Source organism: Prionailurus viverrinus, chromosome E3 (genome assembly GCF_022837055.1).
Source record: "Prionailurus viverrinus isolate Anna chromosome E3, UM_Priviv_1.0, whole genome shotgun sequence".
Classification (NCBI taxonomy): Eukaryota; Metazoa; Chordata; class Mammalia; order Carnivora; family Felidae; genus Prionailurus; species Prionailurus viverrinus.
Genome location: NC_062576.1, coordinates 24056874 through 24071408, shown reverse-complemented (window position 1 = coordinate 24071408; position 14535 = coordinate 24056874).

Here is a 14535-nt window from a genome sequence, read left to right as displayed (position 1 = left end):
CACTTTAAGCTTAAAGAGGAGAGGAGGGTGGGATGCCAACCTCTGGCATAACACAGACAGTGAAAATACTCAGTCTGATTTGCTAGAGTTGCCAATGAACCTGATGGGGCTGTTGTTTTTAAAATTTGAGTGGTATGTGTAGTTATTTAGGTATTTTTAGAGCCAGTTTTCTGATTATAAAAGCATTATGGGGCAATTGTGGAAAAATTTGGAAGTCAGAGTTCCAACACTTTTTTTTTTCTTAAAGGTAAGCAGTTTAGTAAAATCCCAATTCCCTAAATCCCATTGGATTTTTAAAACAACACCTTATAGAATTTATAGCCTTTCCAATTAACTAATCAGTAAATCAATTAACCAGAAAAATCTTTATTGAGTGCCTTTTTTGTGTGTGCTAAGGTTGGTGCTGGGAGCTTAGTGAGATAAGAGAATGAAAAGCTCTGAACTAATAAAGGTTGTACAGTCCCAGAGGGAATCCAATCTAATAACAGTGCAATTAGTGATCAGAGTTTGGTCCTAAGGGTGGCAGGGGTTAGGACAGACAATAAATGCAGTATGAACAGAGACAAATGAGCCCCAAGGTGATAGGAAAGCTTGTTGAAAAATCCAGTGAGGAAATGTCCTGTTTCTTAGGCCAAAAGTAAAGGGAGAGGGAATCCTTCCCTCTCTCTCTCCCTCCCTCCACCCATTACCACCTATCTATCCATCCGTCCATCCATCTGTCCATCCATCCATCCACCCATCTATCCATCCAATTAAAATTTTTTTATTATACTTACCAGTCTTTCTGAGCAGTTTGGGGGCTCAGTTGGTTAAGTGTCCGACTTCAGCTCAGGTTATGATCTTACAGTTTGTGAGTTCAAGCCCTGCATGAACTTTCTCTCTCTATACCCCTCCCCTGCTTGTGTGCTGTCTCTCAAAAATAAACACTTAAATTTTTTAAAATTTGTATTTATTTATTAAAAATTTGTTTTAATGTTTGTTTGTTTGTTTATTTATTTATTTATTTATTTATTTATTTATTTATTTATTTATTTATTTATTTATTTAGAGAAGGGCAGAGAGAGAGGGACACACAGAATCTGAAGCAGGCTCCAGGCTCTGAGCTGCCAGCACAGAGCCCAACGCGGTGCTGAAACCCATGAACTGTAAGATCATGACCTGAGCCGAAGTCAGACACTTAACTGACTGAGCCACTCAGGCTCCCCTAAAAAATATTTTTTAAATGAAGTATGCAGTTTGATGTTTTGACCTACATACACACCAGTGAAACCATCACCACAGTCAAGGTAATGAACATGTGCATCACCCTGAGAAGTTTTCTGTGCTGCTCTGTAAGCCTTTGTACCCACCTTCCCAGACAACTCCTGATCTGCCTTCTGTTGGTGTGCATGAGTTTGCATTTCCTACAATTTTATAAAAATAAAATAATGTACTCTGCACTTTTTTTTGGTCTGGTTTCTTTCACGTAGCATAATGACTTTGAGGTTTTTCCGTGTTGTAGCATGTATCAATGTTGCACTCTTTCTTATTGCTGAATAGTATTCCATTTTATACATGTGTTAGTACACATAGTTTATAATTCACCTGTTGATGGATATTTGTTTTTTTTAAAGTTTTGGACTATTAAAAATAAAGCTGCTATGAACATAAGTACATATTTTTTATGGACATATCCTTTTATTCTTGGGAAAATATCTAAGAGTGGAATGGTTGTTTCATATGATAGGTACATTGTTACTTTTTGAGAAACTGACAAACTTTTCCAAAGTAACTGTACTATTTTATGTTCCCATCCGCAGTGTGTGAGGCTTCTGTTTTCTCCACATCTTTGCCAACCCTTGGTATGGTCAGTCTAAGTTTTAACCATTCTAGTAAGAATAGTAGTGGGATGTTGACTTTAATTTACGTTTCTCTAGACAGTAAAGATTGAATTATTTTTCGTGTACTTATTTTCCATCGATATGTCTTATTTGGTGATGTGTCCAGATATTTTCACTATTTTTTATTGGCTTATTGTTGACTTGTTAAGTTTTAAGATTTCTTTTTTAAAAAACAATTTTTTTATTAGAGAGTGCATGTGAGCAGGGGAGGATCTGAGGGAGAGAGAGAGAGAGAGAGCACGCGCGCGAGAGACAGGGAGAATCTTAAGTAGGCTCCATGCTCAGCACAGAACCCCATACAGGGCTTGATCTCACAACTGTAAATGCGTGACCTGACCCAAAATCAAGATTTGGACACTAACCTGAGCCCCCCAGGTGCCCCCAGAGTTCTAAATATACTCAGGATACAGGTGTTTTATCAGCTGTGGGATTTAGCAGCTCTCTGATCCTCTCAGCCTGCAGCTTGCTTTTCATTCTTGTACAAGGTCTTTTGAAGAGCACACGTTTTAAAATTTCATCAAGTCCAGTTTGTCCTTGTATGGATCATGCTTTTGATGATGAATCTGAAAAACCTTTCCCAGATCAGGGTTACAAAGGTATTCTCCTATGTTCCAAATGTTGTAAAGTTTTAAGTTTTCTATTTAGAGTTATGATGCATTTTGAGTTAATTTTAATATCTGATGTGAGGTATGGATAGAAGTTCATTTTTCTTTTTGCATATAAGCACCTAATTGTTCTAAAACTGTGTGTTCAAGGCTCTATCCTTTCTCCACTAAATTGTCCCTGTGCTTTTGCTGCAAATTGTCCATATATATGTGGGTCTATCTATGGACCTTTTATTCTGTTTCAATCATCTACTTATTTATTTTTCTATCTTTAGGCCAATGCCACACTGTCTTAATTACTACAGCTTTATAATAAGTCTTGAAATCAGATTGTGTTAGTACTCTACCTCATTTTTGCTCCCCCAAGGCTATTTTAGCTCTTGTAGGCCCTTTGCATTTACATATACATTTTATTTATTTTCAAATTTTTTTAATGTTTGTTTATTTTTGAGAGAGACAGAGACAGAGAGTGAGCAGGGGAGGGGCAGAGAGGGAGAAGGAGACACAGAATCCGAAACAGGCTCAATGCTCTGAGCTGTCAGCACAGAGCCCCACGTGGGGCTCAAACCCAAGAATCTCAAATCATGACCTGAGCCGAAGTCGGATGCCCAACCAACTGAGCCAGGCACCCCCTCATATATATTTTAGAGCTTTTCAATTTCTACATACACACACACACACACACACACACACACACACACGCACACACACAAGCCTACTGGGGATTTCTATTTGGATTGCATGGTTACTGTAGGTCCAGTTGGGAGAATTTACATCATCTTAACAATACTGAATCTTTATGAACATAGTGTATCTCTTAATTTATATTTAGGTTTTCTAAAACTTCTCTTAGTGATGTTTTGTAATGTTCACTGTATGAGTATTTCACACCTTTTGTCATATTTATTTCTAAGTATTTCATATTTTTTATGCTACTGTAAATGTAATTTTATTTCAATTCTGATGATCTGTTGCTGTTATATAGACATCTTATTTTTTTAAGTTTATTTATTTATTTTGAGAGAGAGAGAGAGAGAGAGAGAGAGAATGAGTGCGTGGGGGAGGAGCAGAGAAAGAAAATCCCAGGCAGGTTCCACACTGTCAGCACAGAGCCTGATGTGGGGCTTGAACCCACAAACCGCAAGATCATGACCTGCGCCAAAACCAAGAGTCAGACACTTAGTTGACTGAGCCACCCAGATGCCCCTCCCTTTTCTATTTTCTAGAAGGGTTTATATAGAATTGGTCTTAGGTCTTCCTTAGGTGATCGATAAAGGTCATCAGCAAAGCCATCTGTACATCTAGTTTTTATCCAGGTAGTATAGCCCGCTGGGTCTTGGAGTTACACTGCCTTAGTTTGGGTCCTAGATCTAATACTTTGTGGTAGGTGACCTTGGGCACGTCTCCAGACACCCATCTGCAAAGCAGAGGAAAAACAGTGCAATGGTACCTACATTATAAGATTGTTGTGAGGAATAAATGAGATGATGTGCATAGTCAATAAATTCTATTTATCATTATTATCATTACCATGTGCCATTGCCTCCTGGACAAGAGTGAGCTGCAGAGTAGGATAGAAAAGGACCTGGAAGGAGAGAGTGGGCTCTTTGTGTTTCTGGACACGGCCTCATCACACAGGCCTCTTTGTCCTTACTCCCTATGGTCACTGAAAAGAAAACTGGGCCCACCCTTTAATGTGTGACCAAATTAACTTCTCCTAGCCTTGTTTTCCTCATTTGTAAAAAGGGGTATTAATAATAGCAAGTATTGGTTGGCCACTTACCATATGCCAGTCACTGTCCTGAGCACGATCCATGTTGTCACCCTGTTACATCTCATGAGGTGGGTACTACTACAATCCTCAATTTTCCTGATGGAAAATGGAATGAAGCAGAGAGAGGCTAGTAACTTGCCCAGAGCAGCACTGCTAACCAGTGGCAGACTGGGATGTGAACCTAGGCTGTCTGGCTCCACGGCCTACCTTCTTACCCCCTACGCTTCTACCTTTTAGTCTGCTGTTGCGGGGGGGTGGGGGGGGTGGTTTCTGGGGGAGGTGGTGTGGGGCGGGGGTTGAGGATTAGCTGGGATGACCTGGGCCTCATGCTAGGCATCGATAAGTGCTACTCTACTTTCCCCAGTTTCTACAAAACTCTGGAAGGAATCGGTTTTCAACACACCAGTTTTTGCTCAGCTGCTGCCCCCGGCTCAGCCCAAACCCAGGGCGGACTCCCAATTAGATGGGGCTCTGTTTCAGCAGAGAGGACGGGCTCCAATCCTAGAACAACTCTGACTCCTGAGGCTAACGGGCCAGCCAAGGCCCCCTGGCCCCTTGCCACTCCAAGTGTGGTCCTTGGTTCAGCAGCATCCGTATCACCGGGGGCTCGTTAGACACGCGCAGTCTCAGGCTCCTCGACAGGTCTACCGAGTTAGAGTTTGTATTTTAACAAGACCCCAGGTGATTCGCATGCACATTAAAGGGTAAGAATCACTGCTTTAAATCAGTACTTTTTCTGCTTGATCCTTTCAAGTGGTCACTCAGTTGATGAGATGATGGGGGTCCACCGACACATCCTCCCGACAGCTGTGATGTTTGTAGTGAGTACACATTTATTTCGTAGAGACAGAGATGCAAAGTCAAACGTCTTCAGCAGGCGAGGTGGGAACTGTGGCCAGCTGGAGCGCATGTACTCTGTTTAAAGCTGCTGCCTCACTCCAGACAATTGTTGTTAAATGGGAATGCAAGCCCAGTTTGTAGATCTTCCCTATTTTTTTTTTTTTTTTTAATTTTAGAGAGAGAGGGAATGCAAGTGGGGGAGAGGGGCAGAGGGAGAGAGAAACTCTCAGGCAGGCTCCACACTCAGTTCAGAACCCAACACAGGGCTCCATCCCATGGCCCTGGCCTCACCACCTGAGCTGAAATCAAGAGATGCAAACCAACTGAGCCACCCAGGTGCCCCTCCCTCCCTCCCTCCCTCCCTCCCTCCCTTCCTTCCTTCCTTCCTTCCTTCCTTCCTTCCTTCCTTCCTTCCTTCCTTCCTTCCTCCTTCCATTGATTTATATCTTCTGCTATTTTAATCAAAGCTGGACATCTGGATGTTTTTCTGAAACCTCTTATCTGTCAAACATTAACAACTAATTGGAAGTAATAACATAACTTGGAGGGTCAGACAGGTGTGTGTGCAGGCCATATTCCCCATGGGATGTAAATTTGTGACCTCTGACCTAAAAATGACTTCAGAGTAGCCCACGTTCTTGAACAAATTAAGTAGGTATTGTGCATGACCATCTTTGGAGTGCTTGGAAGTTTTCACACACAAGATGTTCCATTATATGGTTGTTTCTAATGCCAGCCACACACAGCCACAAGCAATCGATTGCTGTTCCATCTTCTTTACTTTGGCACATATCTGTTCCCTCTGCATAAAACCAGCCATTCCCTGCAAATTGGTGCAGCCACTTTGGAAAACAGTGTGGAGGTTCCTCAAAAAATTAAAAATAGACCTACCCTATGACCCAGCAATAGCACTGCTAGGAATTTACCCAAGGGATACAGGAGTACTGATGCATAGGGGCACTTGTACCCCAATGTTCATGGCAGCACTTTCAACAATAGCCAAATTATGGAAAGATCCTAAATGTCCATCAACTGATGAGTGGATAACGAAATTGTGGTTTATATACACAATGGAGTACTACGTGGCAGTGACAAAGAATGAAATATGGTCCTTTGTAGCAACGTGGATGGAACTGGAGAGTGTGATGCTAAGTGAAATAAGCCATAGAGAGAAAGACAGATACCATATGTTTTCACTCTTATGTGGATCCTGAGAAACTTAACAGAAACCCATGGGGGAGGGGAAGGAAAAAAAAAAGAGGTTAGAGTGGAAGAGAGCCAAAGCATGAGACTGTTAAAAACTGAGAACAAACTGAGGGTTGATGGGGGGTGGGGGGTGAGGGTGGGTGATGGGTATTGAGGAGGGCACCTTTTGGGATGAGCACTGGGTGTTGTATGGAAACCAATTTGACAGTAAACTTCATATATTGAAAAATAAATAAATAAATGATTATAGCAAAAAATAAAAATAAAACAAAAAAATAAAACCAGCCATTCCCTACCTTGCACATCCGGCTTTGATTCATCCTTCAAGATCCAAATCAAGCTTCACCTCCCCTGTGAACATTTTCTGGTTTCCCCCTTTAGAATTGACCGTTAGTCCTCCCACCCCCATGCCTGGGCCATGTTCTCCTGGAATCACTTATTCATATCTTTCTTTCCTGCCTCAGTTCTCAGATGCCAGAGACTGAGTTTTACATAGTCCCATATTCCCAACATTTAGGGAGTGTCAAGCATGAAGTAGTTGCTTGTGCTAGTTATCTACTACAGCACAATAACTTACCCCAAAACGTAGCAGCTCCAAATATTATGTCCACTCATTACCTCCATTTTCAGTGGATCAGGAATCCGGGCATGGCTTAGCTGAGTGCCTCTGGCTCAAGATCTCTCACATGGTTGCAGTCAGAGCAGGCTGGGGCTGTGGTCTTGTGTGTGTGAAGGCCCACCTGGGAAGTGTCTGTTTCTAAGCTCACTCATATGGTTTTTGGCAGGATTCTGGTATTTGGGGGCTGTTGGAACAGAGGGTCTCTCTTTCTTGCTGACTGTTGGCCAAAGAACTTCCTCAGTTCTTTGTGACATGGGTCTCTCATTGAACAGCTCACAACATGGCAGCTGGCTTACCTCAAGAGTGTGAGAGAGCACTCCAGAGGGAAGACCCTGCCTCTTTGTAACCTAATCCCAGAAGGGAACTCTCTTCACCTCTGCTGCTAGCAGCCAGCCACAAAACACAGCCCACACTCAAGGGGAGGGACTTGCCCAAGGGAGGGACCAGGAGGCAGGGACCACTGGAGCCTTCTTAGAGGCTATCTACCTAATGCTCAAGTTGCTACTTGTGCCACAGTTACTTGCCCAGTTGCACCCAGGTTTAAATCCAGTCCCACCACTTACCTTGAGCAAGTTAGTAATAGGAATGGGCATCAAAGGCTTTCTGATCCACGGAATTATTATGGCAACTGCGGTTGAACAGTACCACCCTAGCTCTGAAAAGGTTTGCTGCAATTAGTGTTCTTACTTGGAAATATTATTGAATATACCAGAGCAACATAGGTAAGAGATTGAACAGAGGAGAAATAGAATGAACGACGGAAATAGAAGGAAAACAGGGATGCCTGGCTGGCTCAGTAGAGAATGTGACTTTTGATCTCAGGGTGGTGAGTTCAAGTCCTAAGTTGGGCATAGAGCCTACTTTAAAAAAAAAAAAAGAGGAGCACCTGGGTGGCTCAGTTGGTTAAGCTACCGACTCCTGGTTTCAGCTCAGGTCATGATCTCACCGTTGTGGGATTGAGCCCCATGTCGGGCTCTGTGCTGAGCATGGAGCCTGTTTGGGATTCTCTCACTCCCTCTTTCTCAGCCCCTCTCCCACTCTCACCCTCTATCTTTCTCTCTCTCACAAAATAAATAAATAAAAGTAAAAAAAAAAAAAAAGAATTAGGAAACGGCTCGTGAGATGCCCAGGTCGCTGAATCTCGCCCTCTCAAGGTACTCATTTTTAGACTTTTTTTCCCTTCCTCATGACCATTAGCTTGATCTTTGCCCTCATCTGACTCTCGCTCCCACAACCCTGGCCTCTCCTCTAAGTCTAGCGGGATCTCCCTACTTTGCTCAGATCCTGTCCCTTTCCCACACCAGATTGTTTTCACCCTTGCTATCCCCAGACCAGAATGTTCCCAACCGTCCATTTGTTCCTCTCCCATCCTGTTGCTGAGTGCGGGTGCTGACAGTGTGGGTGATTCATCACAAGTTCATCTCAGCTGGCTTCAACCAACCCCTTGCGGCCTCCTGCTCATTTTGTTGTTATTGTTTGTTTTGTTTTTGAAGCTATGAGAAGTCTACCTGAATGGACATGATACCTCTTTCTGATTTCTCCCCCTGCTTCCTGCCCTTTCTCAGCTGATGGTCTTGCATTGATTTTACTGAACTAGTAATAATACCCAGTACTTCCTGACCACTTACTATGGGTTGGTTGCCACGGAAACCCCTGAAATGAATGATCTCGATGATCATGACTCCTACGAATTGGTACTGGTGTTACCTCTATTTTACAAAAAAGGAAAATCAAGCTCAGAGAGTTGGGATCTGAATCCATTGTTAGACTAAGCACCCAGCAAAGCACAGACTCACTTAAAAAATTTTTTTTTTGTTGCTTATTTATTTATTTTGAGAGAGAAAGAGCAAGTGGGGAAGGGGCAGAGAGAGGGAGAAAGAATCTCAAGCAGGCTCCATGCTGTCAGCTCAGAGCCCGATGTGGGGCTTGAACCCATGCACTGTGAGATCGTGACCTGAGTCGAAATCAAGAGTCGGACGCTTAACTGAGCCATCCAGGCGCCCCTCTGACTCACTTTTATTGAAAAAGTAGTTTAGACTTTTTGGTCTTCCCACTCCTTATCTCTGCTTAGCAAGCAGATTTGCACGAAGCTTCCTTTCAACCCCCACGCTTCACTGACCTTGTTTTCCCCAGAGGCTCGGAGACCACATTGTCAAATGTCCTTCCAACGTGACCCTTCTTTGGCATTCCAGACTGCCAGCTACCGCAGTCCTTTCTGGAGTGCTTCCCTGGCTTATGTGGCTCTGCACACTCCTGGCTCTCCCACAACTACCCAGGCTTCATACTGACTCTGTGTCCTCATTCCATCCCTTAAATGTCAGCATTTCCTAAAGCACTGACTCTCCTCGGAGGCTGCACCATCTCCCTGAGCTGACCTCGTTTACTCCTGTGGCTCCAACCAGCAGCCCTCCATGACCTTATTTACCCCTGTGGCTCCAACTGTCAGCCCTCCATGAATGATTTCTCTATTCATGTTTTAGTCCTTACTTTTTATTTGAAGCTTCTGATCTACTGTATTTCTTACCTCTTGGTTGTTCTGGAGGTATTTCAAAATCAGTTTCACTAAACTCAGTGTCAGCTTTCCCGAATTATCTCCTTTGCCCTTAACTACATGGCCCTGGCCATGTATGTGTAGAAATACAGGGAGCCGTGCTGTCCCACTTAAGCCCCATAGGTCTCTGGGCCCCAAACCATACAGATTTGGTCTGTTCTCCAGGGCCTGTGCAGTTACTTCCTTAAATGGCTATCCCGTCAATCACATAACCTATTTCGAATACCATATAACTATAAATAAAAGATTCCCCCAAACCATAGACTCCTGCTTGCAATGAACATCAATCTCTTGAGCTCAGGTTCACTATAAAAAGTAAAAATAAAAAAAAAAATCCATGGTGATAGATTCATGTTAGCCTTTCCTATGGTTTTAATAACAACTGTCCAAACACCAATAAATGAAAGTATAAGCCCTTCGCAGTGCAAAGAGACCAGTTTCTTTTGTTTTAAAATCTAATTTCTCCCTGGTGGGATTTTTCTTCACCAAGTCTAAAGTAACTGTCTTTTTCTCTTTTAAATATTTCCGACTTGGAAAGCTAGTAGGTAACGCAGCTGCTGGCAGCCAGAACACACAGAACCTTTTCTTCATTCTTTCCATGTTCATTCATTCACTTAAAACAGCGGCAACAATACAGACCACTGTGGGTGTTCACTGTGTCCTGCCTGTGGCAGAGTTGGGAGGGGTGTGGGTACAAGATGACTGAGCTCCTGACTCACCTGTGGTTACCCATGACTTTCCCTCCAGCCTTCTCTCTCCCACCCATTCACCAACTCCGAGTTCCTCCAAGCACCTAGTTCCTTTCTCCCAGGACTTTTGCGTGGAGAGTTTCTCTTGGCTTGGGAAGCTCTGTCCTTTCTCCTGTGCCATCCGGGCCTCCTCCTCAGGAAAGCATTCCCAAGACTCCAGGACCTTGCACTTCCTTCCCCTGGTGGCCTGTACTTCTTCCTCCCAGCACCTAGCTCAAATGTAATTTAAGTAATGTAACTATGGCTTACTGTGTGTCCCCTGCCTGGAACCTAAGTTCCATGTGAACAAAGGCCATTCTGTCTTTTTTGCCACTGTATCCCCTGTGCTTAGCTTAGTTAGCTCAGTAAATACTTGGGAGGGAAGGAATGAAGTCATGTTCTCTTCCTTGTGGTGTTTACAATCCTAGGGGTTTGGTAATCACCAGCTGAGTGGCCATGGATACTTTGCTGGCCGCTCTGTGCCTCAGTTTCCCCTTCTGTGAAGTGGAGATGACAATAGTACCAGTCATAGGGTTGTGAGAATTTAATGAGATAATACATGTAAAGCTCTTAGAAAGTGTCTCATGCATAGTAAGTGCAATGCTCAGTAAGTCTTAGTGGTGACGGTGACAGTGATGACAGATGCAAGGTGTTGTGTGGACACTGTTGGTTGGTGTTGAACCAGGCCTGGAGGGATTCACTAACAGATGCTGGAGCAGCAACACTGGACTGGGTGGTCAGCGGAAGGCTGCTCTGAAGAGGGGATGTTTGCGCTGAGACCTGAGTGGCAAGAAGGAGGGAGCCAGGGACGGATCTCCCAAGCAGAGAGAGCAAAAGGTGTGGTGGCCTTAGGAGGAATCAGCTCAGTTTGCTCACAGAACAGCAAGGAGGCCAGTGTGGCTGGGGCACAGCGGGCCAGGGGGTGGGTGGTAGGAGAGGAGGTCAGATCATGCAGGGTCCTTTAAATCTTGGCACAGATTTTGGATCTTATTTGGAAGTGGTGGAGAGTTTGAAGAAGGGGCGTAACATGATCTGAGTTTAAAAGTGTCACTCTGTGGAAAACAGTATGGAGGGTCCTCAAAAACCTAAAAACAGAAGTGTCATATGATCCAGCATATGGGATAGGTATTTATTTGTCTGAAGAAAACAGAATCATTATCTTGAAAAGGTATCTGCACCCCCATGTTCATTGCGGCATAATTTACAAGAGCCAAGACATGGAAACAACCTAAGTGTCCATCAGCAGTTGAACGGATAATGTGATGTGTGTATGTGTGTGTGTGTGTGTGTGTGTGTGTGTGTGTGCGTGTGTGCGCGCGCACGTGTGTGCACAGAAGAATATTATTCAGGTATAAAAAAGAAGGAAATCCTGTCATTTGCAACAACATGGATGGACCTTGAGTACATTATGCAAAGTGAAATAAGTCAGACAGAGAAAGACAAATTATAACCTCACTTATATGTGTAATCTAAAAAAAACAAAGCAAAGAGGAAAAAGAAAACAGAAAAACAGACTCATAGGGGTAGGGGTGGGTAAAATGGAGGAAGGTGGTTAAAAGGTACAAACTTGGAGTTATAAGATGAATAAGTCCTATGGATGTAACGTACAGCATGATGACTATAGTTAACAATACTGTGTTGTTTATTTGAAAGTTGCTAAGAGAGTAGACAATAAAAGGTCTTATCACAAGAAAAAATGTAACTACCTGTTACTTGTGATAGATGTTTTATTTTAAGTTTATTTATTTATTTTGAGAGAAAAAGAGGGAGAGCACAAGTGGAGGAGGGGTAGAGATGGAGAGGGAGAATCCCAGGCAGGCTCCATGCTGACAGCAGGGCTCGATCCCAAGAACTCTGAGATCATGACCTGAGCCAAAAACCAAGAGTCGGACACTTAACTTGACTGGGACACCCAGGTGCTCTGATAGATCTGAACTAAACTTATTGTGGTGATCATTTGCAATATATCCATATATCAGATCATTACACTGTACACATAAAACAAATATAATGTTATATTCAGTTATGTATCAGTTGAATGAATGGGTCACTCTGACCACTGGATGGAGAATGAGCTGTAGGGATATGTGAACAGCATATGCCAGGCAAAGAAGGGCATGTCAGTGGGAGGAAAGGCCACAGCCCAAGGACCGGACTTGAGAATGAACATTGTCTAGGGGAACAGACAAATTTCAGGTGGAAGGAACCTAATGTGCTTGGAGGAAGATGCGTTTGCAAATGTGACTTGCTTCCAGACTTTCAAGTTCTGAAGGACATTCCAAAGTTTTTGAACTTTATCATGGAGAAAAGATTCTGGAAGGTTATTTAAGAAGGGGGTTGATAGAAAGTATCAATTGGTCAAGGTCCAACCAGAATGGCATAAACTTTTCTAGATACTTCAAACAAAAGTTGTTTAAGAGCTGAGAAAGCAACTGAGGGATGGGATAGCAGCTCACCAGTTACCAACAGCAGCTAGCCAGCACTTCCCTTTGGACTGGGGGTGGGGCACGAGGAGGGGGTGCTGTTACCAGAATCCAGAAGCTGGGGCTGTGCTGTGGGACGTAGGTCCATGTTGGAGGCTGTCCAGCTAAGCTCAGGCCATGGGAGAGGTGCAGAAGCCACCAGTCCCTGCCTGAGGCTGACTTCTCTCTTTCTCAACCCAGATATCCCACCAATGCTTCCCATTGACCAGAACTGACCAGAAATCAGCTGGCAAGGGAGTGTGAGAAACACAGCTTGGTGGAGAAGGGCATGAACAGATCTTTGGCCAACAGGACACGGCTGCCCCCTGGACCAGCTCTGTTTTCTAGGGAGAGTGCAGTAGCAGCTGTGTTGGCGAAGGGCTGGCTGGCATTAGGGAGCCGATTAGGAAATTACCTTAAGACTCTACGGGTCCGTCCGAGTTGAGAATGTGAACTGGGCAGAGGGAGTGGGGATGGGGGTTGTGGATTCAAAGGACACTACCACTTGAATGTAGGGGGTGAGGAGGCGGAAGAGGGGGTGTTTGATGTGTCTCATTTGAGCAGCTATGCAGAATCCAGGTGGGGAGCGGGAGGAGTGACTGTGCGGAACTCCATTTGGGGTTCCTGCGGGTCACCCACAAGCAGACCTTGTATTGTGCTCACCCCTCAGAGCCTCGGTTCCATTCTCTGTGTGGTGATAATGAGTAAAAGCAGATAGCATTTATTGGTGCTTCCTACATGCCAGGCTTGGCTGTAAGCACTTTATGTGTGATAACTAACTTAATCCTTACAGTGCGCTTACGAGGTAGCTGTTGCTGCCCTCATTGGGCTGATGAGGAAACTGAGGCACAGAAAGGTAATGCCTGACTAAGCTCACCTGGCTTGTAAGGGCTGTAACGTAAATCCAGGCATCCTTGCTCCAGCCCACCTCAACTTCCCAGCAGCGTTGCGGGAATTGAGGTAAGAAAGCAATCGCATTCAATATTTTTTTTAAACAATTTTTTTAAATGTTTGTTTATTTTTGAGAGAGAAAGAGATAGAGCATGAGCGGGGGAGGGGCAGAGAGAGAGGGAGACACCGAATCCAAAGCGGGCTCCAGGCTCTGAGCTGTCGGCACAGAGCCCGATGCAGGGCTCGAACTCACGAACTGTGAGATCGTGACCCGAACCAAAGTCCCACGCTTAACCAACTGAACCACCCAGGCACCCCCACATTCAATATTAATGTCGGAAATATGTTTGCTTTTATGAGAAACTTTGGCCCACACTACCTTTAGAAGAATGAGTGATCTCCCCGAGAGAGGGAGGAGATGTGGGAGTTGAAATCACAATATTTGAGGTTTGATAGACTTGAATTCAAATGTGGTCTCTTTACCTTGACACCTCGGTGGCCCGGAACAAAGGCACACAGACTGTCTGAACATTGGCTTATTTGTTTGTGAAACGGGCACAACAATGCCTCGCCTGCGTGTTGGGAGTATTAAGCAAGGCTAAGGCTGTGCATTGTCTAGCTCGGTGCACAGCACATAGTTAGGTGCTCAGTAGCTGTTAGGTCTCCTTTCCTGGGGCCTCTCTTGGTCCAGCCCTCTAATCCTTGGTCCTTGGTCCGAATCCTGGCTCACTAGGGGTTTGTCTTTTTGTGAGCGCCTTCTCCTCTCACCCTTGGGTCCTCCTCATCAAGGTGTCGGAACAGACCTCCAAGGCCCTAGCTCCGAAAGCCAGGCAGCCCACGATCTCATGTCCTCAGCTTTCTATGCTGTCAAATGGGCTCATAACCACAACCTCCAAAGCAGACTACGTACTGGGGGCCACGCTGAGAATGTGTCGTCTTTGGGCACACTAGTTCATCCTCAGAGGGTATGGATTTGACA